At 39.6% G+C, this 25,461-nt stretch overlaps 1 protein-coding gene across 2 annotated transcripts in view; it reads right to left on the bottom strand.

Annotated features, from left to right (window-relative positions):
- The window catches only part of LOC131474972 (RNA binding protein fox-1 homolog 3-like), a 519,357-nt gene that overhangs the window by 446,754 nt on the left and 47,142 nt on the right, over positions 1-25,461 (bottom strand). For both annotated transcript variants that reach the window (XM_058652721.1, XM_058652722.1), the window contains exon 2: positions 15,260-15,385. The gene's annotated coding sequence lies outside the window, so the exon portion shown is untranslated. The remainder of the gene's footprint in view (positions 1-15,259; positions 15,386-25,461) is intronic.

Raw genomic sequence — 25,461 nt, 5'->3', positions numbered from 1 at the left:
ACACCCCCACGGCAGAGTTATTCAAATGTGGCAGTGGGTCGAAAATCCGCGGGGCCCTCGAGTCATTTCAGAGCGGCTCCTCCGAGTGAGTCTGAAAGCGGCTAATTGAAAATAGTATCGACTCGCTTGTTCAATAGAATGTGTCGGACTTGTGTAAATTTGCACCAATAACTGAATAAATTATTGGTTTATTAGTCAACGGCCCCGGCGCTGTCCGCGCTAACAGCAAGTGGCAGCCGGAGCGTCACGCACACGCTGCCGGGGGAGTCGTCGGAGAGGCAAGCTCAAGATTTCAGATCTGCAACCACAAAATTCACGGATGTCGCCTGCTGCAGCCAGGCTCCTATTAGACGACGCCAGCTGTCAGTCACAGCAAGGGTGTCCAAAAACTGATGTCATGTTCTGAAGAGGAGGAGGTGAAAATGTATGGAGTTTGTTTGGCAACCAGCAGAGTCGCCCCCTAGTGGCTATTCAGTATATTCTGACCTCTAGGCTGGGAAGACTACACCCATTTGTATATATCTATAAGGTTTATTGAGAAATCAGTTTATATAATGGGGAAAGTTACAATAATACTAGGGCTGCAACTAACGATTATTTTCACAATCGTTTAATCTGTCGATTATTTTCTAGATTAATCGAGTACTCGTTTGGTCCATAAAATGTCAAAAAACGTTGATCAGTGTTTCTCAAACCTAAAAAGGGATAATGTTCTAAAATGTCTTGTCCTGTTGTTATGTCCAAATACCAAAAATTATTCAGTTTTAATGATTTCTTTGTTGGAGTACAGGGCAAAGAAACCAGAAAACATTCAGAAATCTTCTTTTAATTGCTTAAAAACACTTGATTGTCAAAATAGTAACAATTATTTTAGTAATAGATTAATCGAGTACTGTTTTAGCCCTAAATAATACACTTACTATATACTCAACAGCCACTAAATTAGGTACAGAAGTGAAGGAGCCTTTCGTATGAAAAGCTGACACATATTCAACCAAATCTAAATGAAGTCCTGTTGCTGTATTTACACTCTTAAAGATACAATGATCCAGATGACAGAGAACCTTCATAGGCATTAGTTGACACATCATATCATCATGTGACCATCATGATATTCAGGCCACCTGGATTTATTTTGATTTTATGGCTGTAGAATTGTCACAAAATGATTCAATGTGTGAGTTCTTCCGAAAGATAACTTTCACTTTCCAAGTGTGGAAGTTATTCAACTGTTTAGGAACGGTGCTGAGAAGCGGACGTCACAAATGTGTGACGCGACCGTTCAGCAGAAGTCCCAAGAGCTACCGTAATGACAAATATATGTGTGCAAACCTCTATTTCTCTGCTTTCTGGTCTACTGCTGCCTCTTCTGGTCAGTTTGTGTCACTGCAGATAATCCAAACAAAGGATTTCACACACCAAAGTCATAAAATAACATATTTGGATTTACTGATGGAGGCAGCAGTGGATCGGTAACAGGTGTGCGCTGTGATGTTAAAATCACTGATTTTCTCTATGGGCTTTGGTACAGGAGAGTGAGCGGTTCACAGAGTGAGACTATGATCAGTTTCCAGTCATATAAGGTGGTCTAAAAGCAAGAAACAAAGGTTGTTGTTTAGTTTATTAGCTAAAATCTTTTGTTGTTGTTGTCGTGCTGGTCGCTGTTATTTCAGGAAACTCCGCCCTCCCTGCTGCTGCTAACCTTGTGGTAATAGATGTAGCACTGATTACTTTACGTCAACAGCATGGAAATGCACGTCATCATGTTTTGTTATCGTTAATACATGTTTTCCCATGCAATTGTTAAGCTTATTATTGCCGTCCAAGGAGTTGACAACATAACAACAAGGTACGTTCAGCTGACTACACACAAAACTAAATATTTATTTTCTGGTAATTTGGGAAGAACAAATGGTCAGTTTCATTCTTTTCTTCTTTCTTTTTTAAATCAGAATCAAAAGTGAATACTTTCACAACACTGTGATATATTATTTTCTGCATGAAACCACCGTGAACATTCACATGCACACAAGCAAAAAAAAAAGCCAAATAAAAAAAGCAATCATGTGTATACATGGCCGAGAAATTGTGTTTCTCTAATCCCCTTCTGCAATTATAGAAAGCAGGTTTCTTTTATATAAAACCTGGAGAATGTGTGTAAGTGTACTCACCGGCTGTGGAGCTGGCCTTGCTGCAAATTTAATTTGTGAGCAAACCAAAAGTCTGTCATCACTATTCTGTATTTCTTTTCTCTTTTAATTCCACAAAATTCACCCCTTTTTTTAATTCTCTTCAAATCCAGGTCAACCTTTTCATGAGAGAAAAACCCTGACAAAGTAACTTTTGCAGTTTAAAAAACATGAAGTGAAATAATTGATTGACTTCTCCTTCACCGGGGGAACATTATTATGAGTCTGACTTCACCTGATGAGATGAAGGAGACGCTCCGTCCCCCCCGTCCCCCCCGTCCCTCCCCGCCCTCCACTCCTTCACCTTCCCGCCCCGCTCTCAAGGTTCCTACAACCAGAAAACACCAGCTGTGGCAGCTGCTCAGGCAAGACTGTTCAACTTCCTCCAAATCTGCTGTATGAGCCAAAACGTGTCCCTGATTAACATTCACAAGGTTCCTCACTTTGAGGGTCATTAGTGGACACGTTGCCGCTCGTTGCCATCTTCACCTAACACTCGTTACGCCGTGCGTTGGCTGAGGGAGGATTAATCAGGGCTAAACTGTTATCGCTAACTCAGACAAGGATTTAGGATTTCCCGTTTTTGGCAAACCTGATCCAGCAGCTCGCGTGTTTGGAGTAGTGGTGACTCCGTACCACTTGTTATGTCAGACACGGGTTGAAGCTGCAACAATTGATAATGATTAATTAATGTATTTATTTATTGATGACTGAAATATTCGTCAACGATCTAAGTTCACAGATTTTTAACTATTTTTGGGTTTGTGGACAAAAGTAAAATATTACATTCGAGAATATCCAAGATGTTGGTGGCACATGTTTTTTTTTTTATGTATTTAGTGAAGCATCTATGCCATATTATGGGTTATTTCATGTTAATCCAGTGATTTTGACCAGTATTGGAGTGATAGCCATGCCGACATCAACAGTGATACCCATTCCTAGTATAATTTGCTCATGCCTTAATTACAAGCATGTAAATGCCACTTTAAATATTAAACTTTTTCTATTTTTCCTCCTCACGGTATAATATAATATTACTTAAACACACCATTTAAATATAAATACACCTAAATAGGTCATAAAAATGCAAAGTATTTCCATAAAGGTGTCTTAAACAGAGGACATTTCCTATGATTTAATGCTTTATATAAAACATTATTTACCATAAAAGCTTTGTATTCAAACTCTGTATACAGTATATTTACTTGGCCTACGGCCTGCATGAATTATGACACTTAAAATGGAAAAAAAGAAATCTGTTTTTTTTTCTTTTCATTTTGCTCCATTATAATAAAAACTACATTACAGTCTGTCAGAGTTTTACCACGCCATAAAAACGAGTCCTTAAGCACAGCTCCTGTCATCTTGAGGTGTGTTTGTGTATATGCATGTATATATATATATACATATATATATATAAATAAAGTGACACACACGTACTTGTTTCTCAACACATGACATGATCGCTGATAGCTTGACGAGGCCGGCTTGTGCAGCTCGTGTGGCGCTTGATTTTTAAACATCAATGACTTTAATTAGTGTCATCCCACAATCACCAATAATGGTGATGAAACACACGGGGGCAGATCTGCGCGGCTGTCAGAGGCAGGCGGTGAGGGGGGGGCTCTTGACGAGATAAGGCCTGAAATCACCTGAACAAGAGTGCTGATGAAAATGACGGCACCAGCGGCTCGCTCAGGAAACAACTGAAGAGTCGCGCACGTGTCTCGCCGACAAACACGCCGACACTGCGACGGATAATTCCACACACACACTTCACCAGTAAGGCGCAGCGACACAGGGATCTTTTGTAGCTTTGTGTGTAAATGATCTGTTTGAATCCTGTTTGGACCGATGATAAATTCTGCTTCTTACAGTCAACAAGAAGCCAAAGCCAGTGATGTGGAACAGCTTCTTCTCAGATGTAAGAACTATGAAGCAATTAAGCAACATTTAGCGCTTTTCCATTGGACCGTCCTGGCTCTACTCGGCTCTACTCCACTCAGTTTGGTATCAGTCACACATTTAGGAGCGTCTTGCCCAAGGAGCCGGGAATCATACACACAACCTTTAAGGTGAAAGATGACTCGATCTACCACTGAGCTACTTTCGTGCATAGCCACCGGGGGGTGACTCCACTCGTCGCAAAAGTAATTAATTGGGAAAATATTTCTTATTTCTCACATGATTTATGGCAAACTATCGGTTTAAATCGCTATTTTAAATCTCTTTTTCAAGAGAACATGATGCCTTTTTTTGTAAATTATGTTCCTGTACGTCACATGTCACGTGACTCAGTGTCCTGTTGTTACTGACAAAAGAAAGGAACCAGCAGGTTTCAGTAAAGGCGTGCATTACATCATCATCGGCTTCATCCTTCAATCCACACGTCTGGTTGACCTTGGTTAAAGCACACTTTATAATGGCTGCTCGGGAGAGTATGATGGGCTATACACTCTCTCTCTATGTGTGTGTGTGTAATGGGAGGTTTCAGTGTTTGTGTTTGGAGCTTTTGGAAACAGAGGATAGCGTTCGCACAATGCCTCAGATATCGACTGGTTTCAATTTCCTCCATTCTGACAGCCCCATTTCATCCACGACTTTGAATGAAGGCGGCTGTTGTTGTGTCGAGGCGGCGGTGGCGGTGGCAGCGCTGTAAACATCAACACATCGCTTTCAGATCAAACATCCTGTCCCCTCCCCCTCTCTCGGTTCACCGTGACCCCCACGCGTGTATTCATACGACATTATATTTTTAACATTATCATTAACTTCGATCGCAACCAGGTCGTCCATAACGTGATTTATTTAAACACAACGTAAGTAAAGTTGAATGTTGCGGGGGGAGGGGGGGGGGACTTCATGCATGGTGGTGACACTCATTGAATTACATGTTGACAGGTCTGTGTTAGTGAAGAAGATGAAAACAAAATGAGATTTTTCAAAAGTGAATATGGGGAGTGACGGCGTTTCTTTTCTGCACATTGTCAGAAGCTGACAGCGCTATTACCGTCAACCGTACAATCCTCTGCATTCGGCATTCACCGGGGATTCAGTTAGTCAGGGAATCAGCTCGTCCTCGTTTGAATATTGATTGCATTCCTGGCAAAGTGGTGGGCGACTCGGACGCATATACACACGAGCACCGCAATATATATTTATTTATTTTTTTCAAAAAAAGAATTACAACAGTGTTGAGAAATGGAGGGAAGAAGATGCTCATCAGAAACCAACAATTTCAGTTTTATATATTTTTTTAAAAAGAGGATACATCTTAGTAAAAGTTTACAATATTCCATCATGATATCGAAATGAATGATATTCATAATGTAAAAGGGCTTGTTTTTGCAAAATATTATAATATATACGTCAAACGACACAAATCTAAAATTAAGTAAATAATGATGCAGACAAACTGTAATTAAAACACTACACAAGCCTATATATCTAAACGTCTGATAATTACATCTGAATGTCTTATTAATACAATTATATAAATATTGCTTGCTAATATATTTAGTGTTATGTTCTGTGCAAGACAGGTTTCAAACCTGTGCCACCAACCAAAAGTCACTTTAATTTATATTTATTGTCATGGATCATGAAAAAGGTCACGTCTTTTAATAAGCACGCGTGTATATTTCATGTAGATGTAGGCTTAGTTATTTATATTATTTATTTATCTGCTGCTAATATTGTCTTTTCTTAACTTATTTTAATTCTGAAGGAGAAAATAAAGTATTCTGACTGATACAGCTGCAGTAGGTTGATTGTAGAGTTTCACTTTAAAGGTATAATAATGAAACAATTACTCAACTAACCGATGACTAAATTAACCATTATCATTAACTGATTGATCGAATAATCATTATTTGCAGCCCTAGATGACGGTTTTTGTCCCAAGCTCCTCTCATCACATGATCATGGATGAACGCACTCATTTCATTCACGATAAATGAGCCCAAGTCAATCTTTTCACCATATTTTTTAACTTTAGAATATAAATAAATGTTCGTTATAGTCAGACAATTTTCAAATAAGTCTCAGCGCTGAACGAGACGCCTCGCTCTGTGTTTCTCAGTAGAGCAGTGTTTGGGTCTCGTGTCACCTGGCGACATTCCCAAGCTGCACACAGGAAGTGATGTGTTTTATGTCCAGAGATGGAGGCAACAGCCACATTGAGCTATAGCTTCACTGAAAATACAAAAAATAGTGCACTCTACTCCTCAAAAATATCTGGTTTCTTGTCTCCGCCCACCTCTGCTCTGCTGCTGTATACACACACACACACACACTCCCTGAGTCAGGTATGATAGTTTTGCCTGACGGAGCCTGTTTTCAGATGAAGTTTCCACTCATAGACACCAAAGAGATGCAAAACTTACCAAATGCAGCTTAAGTGTTTAGTGTTTGCACCAAAAACACTGTTTATTTGAAGATTCTGACTGATATGAACGATTTTACTTTCATTTTTCAAACATCTATCAATTAATCTATCAACTATATATAAAGAATCATCAGCAAATCAATTAAAAATGAAAATAATCAATAGTTGCAGCCCTGAAAAACTTCTTTTCTTTATCTTACTTTGACAATTTACTCGCAGGCGTTTCCTTCCAATGTCAGTCTGATGCTTGCAAACAAATTATAGCTAAGGTTAGACAGTTAACATTCTTCATCTTGTTTCTGTTTTAAAGCGACAGCAGGGGGAAAGCAATTAATATGAATCCATGCGTGACGCCGTCACGTGTGCCGCATTGATTCACAGTCGGAGAGAGGAGCCGCGGCTGGAATAAGAAAAAGCTCCTGAAAAGTATCCACTGCCATTTCATTATCACAGCCATAAATAATCATTTAGTCCTCTTATTTATATATTTACGTCTCTAAATCTGATATAATTAGAGCGGCAGATCGTGTTTAGGCATTAACACACGTGGCTAAATAAAAAATAAAAAAATATACTTATGTGATTTTAATCAGAAAAGAAGGTCTCCAGGTAGCCTGGTGGCAGAATAATGAGTCTAAAAAAATATATGAAGGGAATATAAATGGGAATAAACATATTAAAAAACGAAAAGCAGATGAAAATAAATGGCGGCAAATGAGGTTAATGTTCCTTAAAATGAATTAATCTAATGAAAACCAAGGGAAGACGAGTGATTCATCATGCAAAGAACAGAGAGGAGAAACTTTACTGATTATAATTTACATTAAAAACCCTTTATATGCATGTGGAAACTTTTCAACTACAGGGGTGAGGGGGGAAAAAATGTAATTGTAGAAAGAAAAGACAAATGATGAAGGAATCGTATTATTCCAAGAGTCCGCGTGTTGATATATTATCTCCTCGTTCAACATTAGTGTTAAATTTTGCTTGTCTTTTTCACACTTGTCTCAAGTTCATGGGAAGAATAAACTTGTCACCGAAGCCCAGAACGAACCTGTCGGTGCGTTCGATTTGACATTTCTCTCCACGTGTGGAGAAATGTGTGACTCTGGTGTGTGAAAAACAAACAACAGTCACATGGAGGCCGTTTCTGACAAAAACATGAAGCCACTCAGCCAATGAAAGCACAGCAGATCATAGCGTCTGTGTTCATCACCGCAGGAAACAACGACAGACGTCTGATTCCACTTCATCGACCAAGCACGTCGTCTTATTAATATAGGTTTTCTTTCTCTTCCTTATATCTGCTACTGTTTTTACGCTACTGCACTTTCAAGAAATGTTGTGTTACTGGTCTGATTTACACTTTAACGATGATTTTATTTGCAATAATTCAGTACCACAGCACTGTAACGTACACATTTTGTAAATACTTTAAAGCAATTCAAGTATAGTTACACTGATCGAGAACCCAATTACAAACATGGAGGTTTGACAGCACAGACGAGAGGAAAACCAGTTTTTAGACACTTTAAAACAACTGAATTATTAAAAAAATATATGCTTGATTAAGTCAACATTCACCTACTGGTGATTTTAGCTTGTGGAGACACAAACGCTGATGTTTTACTGCTGCCTTGTTAGACACATTACTATTTTTTCCAATGGAAAATTAAGTTCATGTTACTCATGTCTTGTTTGTGTCACTTAGTTTTATACGGACTAAGGATTTCAAACACTGAGGTCACAAAATACCACATTTGAACATACAGCAGTGGATCAACAACCACTGTGTGCTGTGATGTAAAATTGACGATTTTCTCTATGGACTTTGGTGCACAGAAAAAAGGCTTTCTAACAGTGGGATAACGTACAGAATCTTTTTAATATACAACTAATAACAATTTCCAAAAATGAATCTGTTTTTATGATTTATTTTCTGTATGCAGCAAGAAAAGTATTCACATTTAGGAAGCTGAAAACTCAGTGAACCTGATTTGATTATTAAATAAACGCTCAAAACCAATCAAATATAGAATCAAAGTAGCTAAAAATGATTAAATATTCAATTATAATAATAAACCTAGTTACATGCATGCTGTTCCATCTGTCTCTCACCACAGAATGTATATACGACCTTACATATCATTAAAAGTTCGACTACTTTTCTAAATGTTTTGCTGTAGTGGATTATCCCGAGCATGTGATCACTCTGGAGGAAACACGGGCTGATCCCAGTCCAGTTTTTGGCTCTCCTAAATGAAGTCTACTTAAGCTGCCAACACTTAATTCCACCCAAGTTTTCTCTTAATATATGCAACGGTTAATGCCAGCCGCAGTGGAACGCTTCCATCAGCCCTGCGATAATTAAACTGTGAATTTGTGTTGAGTTTCCCCTCCCAGAGATCTGTCGATTTCAAGTCCACCGACGGTCACAGCACTCCTCGTCTGGATGCTCTTGGGGGTGGCTGAGAATGTGCTGTAAGTGCCGCCGCGGCGAGCACAGTCATGCGGGGTCGCGCTCGTAGCGAGGCGGTAAACAAATTGCCCACATTAGTGCAGGGATATCAACAACAAATTGCTCCTAGCGAGGGAAACTGAGCCCATTATCTGATCAGATTTGACCGCACGTGCTTCGGCCCATGCAGCTGACAAAGGCAGCGCGGGCGTGGTAATGTGCCCGGGCCGGCACTGACCTCGAGACTGCATGGGAGAGTTTTGTGCCGGGCACTCGGGGGACTCTTCTCTTCTTTCCCCCGCACTTTGGAGTTCTTAAGTCAGGTCCACAGTGAATGAGCCTTAATGTGACAAAGAAATTGGGGGATCACTTTCTCTGTCTGGCTCTGCCAACAGCCTGATGGTATCGACGGGTAGATGGCGCGAACGCGGGAGACTCCAAAGAGCGGATTAGAGAGGGGAGATAAGGCTATCCACTGTAATTAAGCCCTATCTCTGTACAGCCACGGAAGAAAATAAATCACCCTTCAGAGCCTGCCAGAGTTGGAATGCATGAACAATTATTCAATAATTAATCGTTATACATGCGGGCTCCAAACACTAATAGGACATATTTTAACTACAGCATTATAGCACTGTTAAATTAAATTAAAGTCTGAATGCATTTAAGATCAATGTAACAGATCACCTATTTAACCTCGTTTAATCACCGTAATGTAATTGTATTAGCTCCGTTATCAAGCTTTTTATGATGTGCCCTATGTTCGTTTCCCATTCCAGTGATGTATAATGGAGAACGGGGGACGGGGGAAGGGGGGTATATACTACTCAGGGTGTGGCACCAGACGTACGGCTAGAAAAATGAAGCCGCGGGGACCCTGGAGGAGAGCAGTCGCTCATACTCAGTCCAGTCTGTGGTGTTTTAACAGGATGAGGTCAAATGTGACCTTTAAAGACATTAAAATGTTTCACAGTGTGGATCATTCTGATCACTTTTCAAGCATTTTCTCTCTGTTCTTAACCCTTACAACACAGAACATAGAGGCTATAAGAATATATGTACAATATAGTGTATTTTGACCCAACGACACATAAGAAGACAGAGAAGAAGGAGTCGCGTGTTATTTCCATGGCAAGGTAGCTTTTGTCTCAAAGTGACAGAAAACATCATTTTATCAAAACTTAACAAAACAAATCTATGTCTGCTTTAGTCTAAGATATCTTACAAATTATGTTTGCCGCTCTATTTCACTGTCAGACAGCCTTTCAACAAGAAACCAAACCCCAATGAGAACATTTGACATCACAGCGCACAGGTGTCGTTGATCCACTGCTGCCTCCATCAGTAAGTTCAAATGTCTTATTCTGTCACTTTGTCACTTAGTGCTTTTCTGAACAAATGACTTAACTTAGTGACACACACTTACCAAGAAATGCAGCAGTAGACCAGCTGCTCCCGTGTCCCTCTGAGCCAAAAAACGCTGATTTTCTCAATGGACTTTGGTGATAAAGTGTCAAATACATTCATAAAAGTGTAGTCAGCGTTGGCTATGAGTCAGTACATCATACAACTACACTTTAAGTGACAACTTTTTCATTTTCGATTGTTTTTGAGAAGAAAATAAAGGAACATGCAATCTAACTGAGTCACCTTTAGTTTAGATTAATAGCAATGCAGGTTTTCTTTTGAAACTACTTTATGATATTTTGTTGTGGAAAATGATGGGTAAATTAATCAATTGGGAAAATAATTAGTGCAGTTAGTTGCAGCCTGAGATAAATTATTGTAATTAACTAAAAACTCTACCCCATTAACTTCTAGATATATTTTTTTGCTCGAATATATAAACAAATTACAGAACAGCTGCTGAAAAAAGCTAAATCTGAGGTAAAATTTATTGAAACAGACATTAAAAGTGACATTATTGCAGCACAGATTCAGCTTCTTGACAGATATTGCATTGCCTGTTTATCTGTTCTGCTTTAAAAAAAGAAAAGGAAATCAGTTTTCCTGAAAAAGGTCCACTGAACAACAAGTTTCACATTCACTTGATCATGACTTCAAACTGCAAGGCATCCAAGTACCAAAGAAAAAGTCATATTTCTCAACCAGAACTGACAATTTTTTCCAGTTTCAGAATTCTCCCATCTCCTGGATTTGGAGCACTCTGTTTCGACAGCATGGCTTGTTTCCCTGTTTTGCTTCATGGCAGCTTGGTTCAACCTTGTCCAGCTCCATATTAGTATTAGGCAGTGAGTGAGTGAGTGAGGAGCAAAAGGATATCATACATGAATAAAAGAAAGGGGAAAAAAAGAGGACGTTCTCTTTGAAATGATGCGACATTTCCATATCAACTGGAATGAAAACACTGTGGTACCACCCTTGATCTCTTTCTGTGAAACTGAGCCCAGCAGTGAGATGCTGTGATGTTTGATGTTCTGCTGAGGGTTTCAGTCGGTCGGCCAGCTGGTGGTTTCCACGGACAAATGTCTGAAATTTCCCAATAAAAGCTGCTGCGGCAAATCACATGTCAACATGATGAAATAAACAACAATAAAAAATAAAAGTTTGTCGCTTCTATTTTACTCCAAGGTCATTATTTTCCTGATTGGGAAAGCGTCGTCAACTACAAGTACACACCCAAAATGGCCACAAAGAGCAACACTGCCCTTGTGTTGCTCTTGGTGTTGTTGGGGTTTTTTTACTGACTTTTTTGTGCCTAAATAATTAAGTCTTACACACACAGTGTGAGTGGACGTGTTTTTACGTACAAAATACCACGTTATCTGTTAGGTTAGCTCGCTAGTTTAATTGAACCTAGCTCCAATGCTAACATTAGCAACTGAATATACCTGACTTGTGAAGATGTGGAACTTGTAAACATCGGAATTAGGGGATGGAAGTGGGAGTTGCCCGTGTTCTAACATTTCCAATATTATTATAAGTCAATAACAACTCCCTATACGGTGTTTTGTGCACACAAACAGCGTAGCAATATGTCAGCAGATGATAAATGGAACATAACTCGTGTACGACTGTGAGAAATACAAATACCCAAAATGGCTGCCAAGAGCATCAACACTGCCAATGCAGTTGGTTTTTTTTTACTGTCGTTTTGTGTCAGAATAATTTAGTCATACACACAGTGTGTATATGAAATACCACGGAATTTGTTTGATTAGCTTGATAATTTTACGAACCTAGCTCCAATGCTAACATTAGTTAAAATTAAAAAAAATTGTGGAAAATGTTCAGTTTTAATGATTTCTTTGTCAAATGGATACAATGAAACCAGAGTCGACGATTGATTTAATAATCGATTAATTGAATAATCGTTGCAGCCCTGCTCTTTTGGTGATTTTACAAAAACGATTGTGATGTAAAAATGTAAAAATATTATCTCTAAATAAATATGAAGACAAATATTTTACGACAACAAAGCGGGCTCAGAGGCATTGCATAGTCATTTCCCAGATTATGCACAAAATAGGATTAGCTTTGTATAATTTTATCATACTGTAGTTAAAGTAGGATACAAAAATTAAACATAAATTAATTTACAAAAATTAAAATATAAATTAATTTACAAAAATTTAAAATCCACTTATTTTACTCTGCGGTCGAGAGACACTGCTACATGTGTCTGACCATGTATTCATGATCAGCATGTGTTTGATCATTTGATATGACGTGGAGGAAGCGGATGCAATAATAAGGATGAATAATGGACGTGGCTCACACGATGTTGTGGTGGACCGGTTTCCTCCCGTCTTCCTCGCTCAGATTCTAGATGCTCGTCGATTGTTATTCTGCCGGTTTCCTTGCCAGGTGCAATACCAATTACCCTAAAATGGATCACCTGCGTGTGACCGGACCAGACAAACATTTTGTCTCCCGTAAATAAAGTGTCTTGTCATTACGTGTGACCCTCGTCTGTCATCATTAGTCAACGTAATGAGTATAATGCAGCCATTTTTCCTCGGCGCGGCGCAGACTTGTGGGTTTACAGACTGGTCAATTGCCATCATCAACACATCTGGACAGAAGACAGATGAATAGGAGACGAGGGGCGGCCCTCCTTTATGTAACATGAAGCGAACACAACACCAACTGCCCATTTTCCCACTGCTCCAGAAAATAAGAGAAAATAGAAAACGTGTACGTCCATGACAGACCAACAAAATATGGCCGAACAACACACTTTTAACTAACATACGTCAATCTGAGTGAATAGTTAACGTTGTATACGTTTAAAAACAACAACAAATTGATTTAAAACTTGACTTCTTTGCCCAAAATATTTACGTTACTTCTCGCCATCGTCTGCGTCGTGTCTTGCTGCAGCTCTGTCGCTAACTGTTAGCAGAAACATCGTCACAGAGGCTGAAGTGTGTATAGAAGAATGGATGGAATATACCAAAAATTAACTCAGCAAGTGACGATATAATGCACACAATAAGTAAAATATAGTGACAGCCAGTGCTACTGCTAACAAGCTAGGCTAACTAGCCTGCAAACCTACAAAAGTAGAACTTACATTTTGAAAACTAGCATCATGGGACACATATTTCTATTGTACATAATTCTTAATGTTTAAACACTATTTTTTTGGTTTATATTTATTTAGGGCTGCAACTATGATTATTTTCTCGATTAATGGAGTACTTGTTTGGTCTATAAAATTTCAGAAAATGTTGAAAAGTGTTCACATATTTAAGAAGCTGAAAAACTCTAAAAACTTGTTTTAATTCTTTAAAGAACACCCAAACCGATTAATGGATTATCAAAAATAGTTGTAATCGATTTTAGTAATCCATTAATGCAGTAATTGTTTCAGCTCTATATTTATTTATTTCAAATTCTAAGCTAGATTAGCTGGAAAGAAACCCTAATGTCCCCCTCAAGGATTACTAATATAAGGACAGTGCTTTCTGAACTTTTCACCCCAAAAAATTCTGACCAAGTTCACAATAAGAATCGTGACTAGATAATAAAAAAAACAAGGTGTATAATTTTATAGGTGTATAATATTACAGCTAATATTGTTTTGAATAGCTACAAATGGAATTTCCAAGAGATATATGCTACATTTTATTGTTCATAAAGGAATGGCATCTCTTTTTATGCACATTTAACACACACATGATATCTTACTTTATTCTGCACAAAGTTTCATGTATTTTGAGGTAAACATAGTTTTGGTTGTCTGGTGTATGGAAGAACAAAATGAATACATACATACTACAGCATGAGAATGAATGGGTCCTAGCAACGCAGGATTTTAGTTGCCATGAGAAACACCGGGTGGTTTCTAACTCTCCATTAACATGTCCAAAAATGTAAGAAAATGTATGAATGAATGGTGTGTTATTTTCGTCCACAAAAGAGTAAGAGGGGACTTTTTTTCCCGCTGAGATTTGATAGAAAAGGTTAAAGTCTCATAAAAAAGGACAAAGTGTTAAGTTGGAAACACTGAAATATTTAACCATGTACCGCCCTTGATTACATTCTGTTCCCACCCGGACACCGTTTCCGAAACTTCTCTTATTTCCGCCTTTGTTCCACCTTGCCCCGCGGCGGTCGCTGAGTTCGGAGGGAAAAAAAAGAAAAGAAAAGGACAAAGACGCATTTTGCCAGAAGCGGAGAATCACTGGATTTAAGTCAGGGGCTGCTTCACACCTCCAGAGAATGACAAGTGCGGAAAAACAAAGACGAAATGATGGTTTGACTGACAGCCTTTCATGCCCTCTTCCTTTTTTTTTTCTTTTTTTTTTACTACAAGGTCAGATGTACCCCAGGAAGAAAAGAGATGCGAGTGATCCTGAATTTCTTAAAGGACGCCCTTCATGTAGGATTCAACACGGCGTGTTTTGGTAAAACGGATTATGAATTATGAGTGGCAGGAAAGGACTCTTCTCAAGTGTCGACTTTAGAAAAAAAAAGAAAAGAGGGAGGAAAACCAAATAGCGGCAGAGTAGGATAATCTAAATATAATTGCAGGGCTGCTGGCATGTCAACTTCAACCTTGTCTCATAAATGCCATTAGGAGGAAATGTTCTCGGAGGTTAATTTCATTATATTATCGAGAGAATTAAGTCAATTACCAACAAATGACAAAAAGGGCCATTCAGAACCAATTCGGAGGATAACTGACCGTGCTATGTCCTCTCAGCAGGTGGTTATTCATAATACAGAAGGTGATTCATGTGAATTATTTCCTACCTGTCATTCACTTTGCTCCGCCGCTGCAGTCTGTCCAAGTAATTGTAGTCCTGTAGATCTCACTTGGCACCTGCAGCAGGATTCTTGGCTGACCTTCCAGGTAGCTTCTTTCCTTCTAGTAATTATCTGTGCAGAGAGAGAAAGAGAGAGAGAGAGAGAGAGAGACAGTGTAAATATTCCAGAGGGAATCCCGACACAGATAGGGTTTGATACAAGAAAGCTGGTGAGAAACACAGGAAGCAATACATGGTTGCATAAAAAAGAAAAAGTTATAGTTTCCTTGTCCCAAGATTGAACGGAGGAAATGTTTCAATGTCGGCCGAGGTTTTCGTGGTGTGTTTAAAGTCCAGTGTGTAACAAAACTACGGTGGCCTTCGCATACCAGAAGGAATGTCGTACTTCTTACTATGTGGACTGAGAAAATATGAACTAGAATACTCCTAATTCAAATGCACTGGCCTCTGCCATGCAGTCAGTCCAATTCTAGTCAGACTAAGACAATAATTTGGTCATTTAAACATGTTAGTCCAACTAAAATCGTGCTAGTCTTAGTCGGACTAACATACCTGGATAGTGAGATTCATGGTCCGATTACTTCTGGATGTATATGCTTAGTTGGACTTGAAGATGCCGTATGAACTGCAGTACTTTAGTCGAAACCCGTACGGCGGCCGCAGCGTCTTTCTTCGTACAACACACAAGAGTCATTCTCCATGAAATTTGGATCATGATTAACCACAGCACAATCCATCTCGCCATTCACTGTTTGTTTTTCTGTGACGATAAAGGTCAACAGAAAACAGATTCAATACGCACTAGATTACAGAGGGATACAGCGCCACCTACAGTGGTGGCGTCAGACATACATGGCCAATAAATACATTTTCCCTTTCACATTTATTCTCAGACTCGGTAAATTGTCCGATTGTCTTTCTTAGTCAGACTATGGCCTGACCCTGGATTTCCACTGGACGCGGAACGGCCGCGGAACGGCAGCGGCCCGGTAGCCGTTGCAAATCGCTTCCATTCTAATCAATGTGAGCATTCCCACCGGCCGCGCTGCGGCGCGGATCAGCAGCGGCCCAGAAGCGGCTCGCCGCGCCGCAGCGCTATCAATAGGAATCAGTTCTATTTTTTCCGTTGCCGCTGCTGAACCTCGTAAATTTCAACGAAGCAGATCGCACAAGACAGGAAGTCCGACACAGTATCTAAGTAAAACACTTCCGCCCCCCTTTCAAAATAAAACACAATACGCAGGTCACAACTTCACCTCAACGTTACGTCATAACCGGTGCTCCCAGGTCAACAGTCATTTGATCCGAGGGTCTCGGAGACAATGGACGACGAGAGACTGATAATGGAAGTGGAGAAATATAAAATCCTTTATACACACAGTCTATCGCGGGACCTCGCGATCTTCCGTGAATACCGCTGGCTCCCAAGGCTCCGCGCCGCTGCCGTAACGCGCCCGGTGGGGATTGACGTTTGGGAGAGGACGAAGCAGAACCGCGCCGCGGCCGTTCCGCGGCCGTTCCGCGTCCAGTGGAAATCCAGGGTTAGCCTGATTAAACTGTGCATGTCAACATACTGACTGATTAGTGAGTGTAAGTGTAAGTTTCTGAGATTCTATTCGTTTCGTTTAGAGATAAAGTAAAGAGAGTCAAGGTTGAGATGGTTTGAAGAGGTCACATGAAGAGGAGGGATAGTGATTATACTAGACAAAGGATGTTGTGAAGATGGAGGAGGAGAAGAGAAGACGGTTCATGGATGTTGTGAAGGAGGACATGAGGACAGTTGGTGTAACAGAAGAGGACACAATGGAGGCAGATGATCCACTGTGGCGACCCTTAAAGCGAGAAGCCAAAAGAAGTGGAAACATAATGGAACAAGGCGGCCTCCGTGAAGCAAGCCTCATACTTCTGCGACTTTTATTCAATGTCTACCAAAGATATCATAAAAGGATTAAAACAGCAGGCAAAAATGTGTTTAGCGCTACTTTCCACGTCCTGTTGCTACCTGATAAAACTGCAGCACCGCTGGCTTTACATGTGCAGTTATCACCGCGGTCCCTCACAAACTCACAAATGTATCCATAATCTGCTTTCAAACGATGTGCTACAGTGCACCACTTTGGTATTTTCACACATAAAGTTGTTCAATATCACAGCGATAAAACCCCGCAGGACCCCAATTTCCCTCCGAATGTTTAATCTCCAAAAGAAAACACTTCCACACAAAAGCGGCGGTCATTTGGAAGCTGAGCGAAGCACGGGTTAAAATGAGTCTCCGTGGAGACTAATAGGCTCGCGAGTGAGGACACAAAGAGTGGCATTTTGGAACGTGCAAAGCAAACTGTGCGGCACAAAGATAACAGGCTTAGAGAACGAGACATAATGTCAACACACTCTCGCCACAGAGGGCTCAACCTGTAATCAACATGTACAGTAGCTGCAAAAAGGTGGCCGACATTATTCCCCGATAGATGTCGAACACAAATTAAGAGCACGATGCATCAAAACATGAAACTCTTAACACAACATTTGAACGTGACACCTTGAAAAAACCCAGATTCAAGCAACAAACGTCGTCTCTGAAGGGTGTTATTAATGTATCTCACCTGGCTGTTTATATGTATTAAAACTTATATATTATAATTGTATGCTTAAAGGTTATTATGTGTGTTTGTTTTCAATCTCCTAAAGTGATGAACTTTGGATATGGTACAAAAAATGGTAAACAAAATAAAGATGTAAATCATCGTACACAAGCACTAATGAATATTCTCTGGCTTGTCTTCAATGACAGAACACTGGTGGTAAGAATACATCACCTTTCATCACCTTTTGGTTCATTCATTCAAGGAAAAATACTGTTCAGGGCGAGAATAGGCAAATTTTAATCATAAATCAGGTTCAAAATAACAAATACATGAATTCATTAAAATGTGTTGCTCAGCGTGTACTGCCGTGAAGAGGTAAAAGTACAGGTTTTTTTGGAATGTATCATGATTTAATGATTGTGTTTTCTGCAAACTTAGAACCCACATTTTTTTTTTTAAGACAGTACCAATCAATTATGAGTAGAGGCAAACTGATTAATCAGTTGGGTCAGTGTCAATTATCCACCACTGTCTGCCTTGAGTCAAACTTTTCAGGTGTCCAGCAGCTGTTGAAGCCAATCCCCGCCAACACAGGACAAAAAGTGGAGGATACATCCTGGAAAAGGAACAACCTTTCATGGCAGAAGGGTGAATTTAATATTGTTGGAAGTTGTTCGCCTGTACCTATTGTTATGCTTTTATTGTTAAGAAGCCACAATAAATGTCATATTCAAAATTGTAATTGCTCACTTTGTTTAAATACTTTTACTTCTAATACTTAAGTACTTTTTATATCAGAAAATTACTTTTGATACTTAAGTACAGTAAATGTCAGTAGTATTGTAAAAGGTGACTTTAACTTCTACCAAAGTCATTTTCTATTAAGATACTTGTACTTTTACTCAAATATCGCTTTCAAGTATTTTATACAAGACTGCCTGTGGTTTCTTATATTTCTCTGTTTTCTATATAATACTGTGAAGCTGTAGGCTTGTTTTTGTTTACATTTTGTGTTATTTGCACAATTATGCCCATAAGTGTAGGCTATTACTATAGATTTTCTTTAATAATACCTTACATGTTTCAAACAGGCAACACTATTGCTTATATTCTGTTGTTATATGCACAGCTGTGCTTTGTTGAGGAAAAAAACAACAAAACTAAATAAATGGTTGATAAAAGTACACACTTTACCCGTTTTTGTTCAATATATCGTTGTAATATCGCCATTTGAACAAAATATGGAGATATGAGTTTTGGTCCATATCGCCCAGTCCTACTCTGTGACTCCCACCCCTAAGATCTAACCCTTCTAAATTAGTATTTTATTCCAAACTTTTAAAACCTGAAATGATTCACCTTGCTTATGTCGGACTGTGGGAGTCCAGTTTGCATCCCACAGAAACAAAATGTTCCCTGCAGGTTACAGAAGGTAGAAAAAGGGGTGATTCAGACGCTGATGAATCCTGCACAGTTGCCTATAAAACAGATATGAAGCCATAAAGTGCTGCTTGTAGGTGACCTTTGTTGTTGTTGTTTTTTTTTTTTTTGAAGAGCCACTGTGTGTGACATGCTGTGAATTAGCCAACATCAATGCTGCAGAAATTTATGCCTCGGCGCTGGGCTGACCTCTAAGTCAACAGAACGTCAGGAACAACTGGAACGATTTTAAGTAAAACAGACACTGCACACACAGCAATAAATGCATGACGACGCGCGCGTGTGCACGCTCATACATATGTGCGCTGCGATGTCAGTCTATGAGAGCGCGGCATCTGCTGCCACTGTCATTGTTTACAAGGTGAGCCACCCACTCCAGAAATGTATTGATGTGATCGAGTTGAGATTTTTGCTTATCACTACAATATCAAGTCACCTTGCCCTTTTTTATTTTTTTATCAAAAGTCAACGATGGTGCTATCTCACACTGATACAAAGCTGATTAAATCCTTGTCTCAATCTATTGTGAAGTTGAACATGTTTGTTGTTTTCCTGTTATGACCATTTACCACTGGTTTTTGGCTTGATTCATCACATTTACCACTGGTCAGTATTCACTCCCAGGCCATAGGACTCGGCTTCAGCTTTAATCGGCATCGGTGGGGAAGCGAGACGCGAGTGAACACGTAAATGTCTTCTTTGTGGGCTCATCGGGACGTCAATTCTGGCAAAGTTTCTGGCACCCTACAAAGGCGGACATTCATCATTCATCTTGTTATTTATGTTTTTTAGCCAATTTGACTTAGAATTGTTGACTCAAGGTTGAGTTTGAATGAGAGACCAAAGTAAAAGATACAAAATAGTAATGACTGCAAGTTGCAGTTGTTTGGTCTATACAATGTCAAAAAATTGTCTAAAAAATCTTGTTTTGCCAACAAAACAAGTTCAGTTTTAATGATTTATTTGCTAAAACGACCAAAAAAGAAAATAGGTTTTAGTTAAAAAAACAAATACATGAATTCATTAAAATGTGTTATTGCTCAGCGTGTTATCACTTAAGAATTGATTAACCAATAAATCGAGTTGTCACCGAGGGTTAACAATCTAAATACAAAAGTATACAAGAGTGAAAGTTTAGATTCTTGTCATTATTTGATATATATAGGCAAACTAGTGCAGCACCCGTTCAATATGTGCCTTAGTGGAAGGGGAAACATCTGTCACATTTCTACCGATATCCCACGCAAATCTTATCCAAACACTGTCAAAGTCGGCCCTGCACAAACTGGTGCTCTTAGTTAAGTCAGCTGCCAAGTTTGAAGCCTGTCAAGCAAACCGTTGGACAGTTCTGTGATAACGGTCAGACAGATGTTTGTTAGATTTAAAGCTAAAGTCATGGAGATGAAAATGTCGTGAGGCAGGAAGATTCCCCGGCTTGAGATTTTACACCCTGAGCCTCTGTTTTATCACACAGGTTGAGGGAGCGGGTGAAGCTATTGACACGCAGAGGTACGGCTAAGCCACTTCTCATCCCAATCGATCACAGGTCCACTCCACTGCGAGTGGCCTTCCCCCCACTGCCTTATACACTTCACATATCCTCCTCCTCCTTCTGGGATCCAGACAATGAGCTGGACTCTGGTTCTGCAGGATCTCCAGTTAACGGCGCTGTTGTTGTGTACTTTCCTCCTATTCCTTTGTTCCTCAATCAAGCCTCAGTCGGGCTGAGAGTATTTTGAGCACAGTGTTTGGCTGCTGTGAGTGCAGGAAGCAGATGGCGAGGATATTTGTGGATGGTACTACAGAGTGTCCAGCTCAAATTAAGTGTTCTTTCATCGGATCTCGGTGTTTCATTTAATGCTGACATGTGTAGAAAACTTCACAAAGCTTTGGACCAGGAATGGATAAAGCCCCGTGACAACAGGCAGCTTTAAATCAACCTGTTTTTAGACGCATAAAAAAAGTCCTGATTGGAAACTTTAAAGAAACTTCATTTCCATCACTGGCCAATTATTCTTTTAAAAAATGCACATTTTGTGTTCTCAGAAATTTAATTTATTTCACCCAAAGGTTTGATGTAGTTTTTACCATATTTGTATTGAAAAATATATCAGTGCACTGTAGTGCAGACACACAGATTGACGAAACGGCTAAACCGAGTAAAGCGTGTGTCGTGTGGAGCTGATAGACTACTGTAAATCAGCAGTGTGATGTCATTTGACATTGGCTTGAATGGAACTGACATTTGTGTACATCTACAGTCAAAGTTACACACTATAGCTGAGGAAGGCAACATATGTTGTCATTATTGATCATTAATTCATTTAATAATTACCTTTCATCATAAAGAGCGAAAGAGATTTGAGAGAGAATGAGACTCCTGCTCCTCTAGACTTGGGGGAAATCTTGATGGGAGATCCTGTCCCACTCACCGAGCAGTTCTGTGAGACTGCGCCTCCTATTGGCTGTTCTAAAAGGCAGCTGCACGTACTACGTCCCCTCAGTGGAACGTTCATTAATGCAGCATTGGTACCAACTGCCTATGCTGCAAAGAAATCGAACAAATTGGGAAAGACAGTCTGTACATTTTTAAGACAATGGCGCTTGACTATGCTTTATTTTGGCATAAGACAAATAGGAAATTAGCGCGGGTGTTATATTCCCACTCATCCTGACCCATTAGTGGTTAATGATTAAATATATTCCCACTGGTCAAAAACCTGTTTAAACCAACTGTGTTTTCAAAATGTTGTACCCCAAAAGCTTTGTTCTTGCTTGTGTCGTTTGTTATTATTTAACTATTTTATCTTATTACATGAATGAAAAATAAGTATATTGGCTAAAAAACCTACTGACTTAAAAAAAAAAGAATCGGCATCACATATCCGATTTCTCTGTATCGACTCGTGCCCTCTTTACTTTCTGCAGCTAATACCTCCCTGGAGTACGCCTATTAACCCAGAGCAACAGTGTGCTCCTCCTGATGAGGCTGCAGACAGGCCTCCTTTTCCATTTGCTCTCCTGATCTCTTGATCTCTGTCACTCAAACGGGCCACATCATGACGGCGTGTCGTCACAGGTTGCGCGGCGGATTGTGGCTGAATTGTAAGCAGACAATAATTACACCACAAGCAAATGGACTGAGTTAATAAGGCTCTGCACACTGATGCTGACTGAGTAATGTGCCTCCTCACACGGTTACCATGGAGTCATGTTTATGGATTGGACGCGGCATGTTTGTGTTCCGCGATGTGCATGGGAAAAAAATCACGGTGCACTGATGATAAACTCATTCATGACGTGCTGTCTGGCAGGTGTTGACAGTTTGAAAATTGTATTAATCCTTATCTGTTCATTATGAAATTTGAGCGTATACATGTAGGTCGGAGGGGGTTGGGTGGGGGTCGCAGTGCCTTACTGAGGAGGTGTTGCGGCCTTGGCTGAATTTGAATTGATTTCTATCTGTGGTGAGGAATTGCAGATTCCACTCATGGCCCAGGCGATGCAGGAGGCAGTGACTGCTGCTCACAGGCCAAGTCAGATTCATCTCAGACTATCTGATCAGCCCGTCCAAGAGCTGTGCTGTGTGTAAAAAAATATATAGCACATTTTAGATAACAGCTCTGTCTCAAAAAAAAAAAAAAGCCTTCAGCCACGAACCCGCACCGCCTTTCAATAGTTTCAGCCACGGCGTTCATTTCATCTCCGGGCTTTGCGGCTTCTTTGAAAGGCTATTCCACTAAGGTCCTTTTCACGAGGAGGTTCAAGGGCAAAATAAATCAGTGATGACACGTCCCGTTGTTATGTCGGGTGCAGAGGTCGCCAGTCTGTGGCGGGGGGGTTGAGAGATCCCCTTTGTGTCTGAAGCGGGATCACATTAACCGCCCGACTCATTACATTAAACGCCGGAAACATGAATAATGCCGTTCCTTCCACGAAAGTGGTTACATGCCAGTCCGGGAAAAAGGGTTAGACTATTATTAACCATAAATCGATAAATGACACACACACACACACAGTGGTGGAATGGTTATATTTAGAGCTGAGCTGTTGTGCGCGATTAAATAAATGAACGGTGGACGGAGGATGACGCGAGTAAAAACCATTTGTTTGGATCTAAATCAAAGTCGATTTGAAAGTCAGAGAGGATTGAAAATGACCAGGCGACGATTTCCCAGTGGATCAGCTGTCCAAAAGTCTCTGCGCGTCAACCAGAACACTCTCACTATTCATTATTCCCTGTTAAGCATTGTGCGATAAAGGAAATGAATAATGTACTTTTTCTCGCTGGAGACTTCTCCCTCACACCAAAGTCCATAGAGAAAATCAGTGATTTTACATGATGGTACACAGGAGTTGCTGATCCACCGTCTCCTCCTTCAACCACTTCAAATCTGTAATTTTGTGAATTGGGCGTTTTTAAATCCTCTGTTTACATTTACCAAAGTAGCACAAACTAACCAAATGAGGCAGCAGTAAACTGAAACACCAAGCAAGCAACAGAGAGCTTAGTTGGTTTAGAAGCTTAAACTTTAACTGTCTAACACGCAGGTTGAAGAGTTCAAACTGGAAAGGTCATGTTTGTTTTTAAACAGTCATGGCTGTGCATATTTTTACTTATTTCAATAGGATTTTTTTCACCCAATATTTGAATACCACAACGTCAAACAGCATCTATTCTGGTAAGTCAGACGTGCAGCCAGCGAAAGCAGAACTTTGAAATGATTGACCTTGGGAAAAAATAATAAAATAAAAGCTTATTTTGACTGAAAATATTAATGTGTGAATACATTAAATGGGAGGAAAAAAAATATCATGGTGGCCTTTAAAGGTCTAGTGTGAATTAGTGACATCCAATGGGGAGACTGAAGATTACAACAAACCAAGGACACTCGAACTTTGCTGCTCCAAAGCTCGTCAGGGAACTACGGTGGCCTTTAAGAACCAGAAAGGATGTAGAAAAGCCCTCTGCTATTTCCTCATTTTTCTTCATTGACTTATGTATTTATGTGGTCGGAGCTGTTCCTTGTTAGCGTAGAAGATGGCACACTTAGTAAAAGTACTTATTAAAAAGCTTATTCTAAGAATTGAAAGTGGTTTTACACCCATAACAACATAACAATCTACAAGTAGGTATCACAATTAGGGCTGCCACAAACTATTTTTGCGATTAGTCGACTAATCGGATCATACGTAATATGCAGCTAATCGCACCAGCATGCAGCTGCATTTATATAACCATCATTAGCTTCCAGCTTGAAGTGTTTAAGGTATGTGCTAACTAAACATAAAAACAATTAAGATGATAGTTCATTCAACTTTTAATGAACTTTGTAGCTTGTAGCAGCATTTCTGACATTTTTTAATGTGATAAATAAAATAAAATTAAGGCACAACTCTGGCCTTTAACATGTTTTAGCTGTAAATGTTTAGTGCATTGTAAAATTTAACCAAAAAATATGCAAAATGAATATATGGTAACACTTTAGATTAGGAACACATATTCACCATTAACTAGGTGCTTACTAACATGCATATAAGTAGCATACCAGATCTTTATTAGTAATTATTAAGCACGTATTAACACCTTAATCAGGAAAAATCTTAATTCATGTCGTAATAGAGGTAGAACAAGGTTATGTTTAATAAGGTGTTAGTACGTGCTTAATAATTACTAATAAAGGGCTAGTGTGCTATTTATGCATGCTGGTGAGCACCTAGTAATAGTGAATATGTGTTCCCCAATCTAAAGTTTTACTGAATATATATTATAAAACATTAGCGTTATCACATTTCCTATTCAAACATGACATCGCTGTTATAACATTACAGCAATGAATGGCTAATGAAATTGTCATCGTTAATATCAACGTTTACAGCTATAAGTAAGTAGCTCACTGTTGACGTTAATTTTACTAGTTAACTAGCCAATAAGCTTACCGAGACGACTGTCTCTCTGCGTCAGAAATGTAATCAGCCATTGCTTCCTTTTCAGATGCTCGTGCATCGCCGTCGTACTGCCATGGAAGGCAAGTTCTGCCTTGCAGATTTTGCATTGCACATTCTTCTCTTTTATTTTGGTAAAATGCTCCCAAACTTTCAAGCTCTGTTGCCGGCCAGCCATGATACTGTTTGGGCATAACTTTTCCGGTGACATCATGGC

Source organism: Solea solea, chromosome 16 (genome assembly GCF_958295425.1).
Source record: "Solea solea chromosome 16, fSolSol10.1, whole genome shotgun sequence".
Taxonomy (NCBI): Eukaryota; Metazoa; Chordata; class Actinopteri; order Pleuronectiformes; family Soleidae; genus Solea; species Solea solea.
The sequence above is the reverse complement of the archived record's forward strand: the minus strand, read 5'-3'. Positions and strand labels throughout refer to the sequence as shown.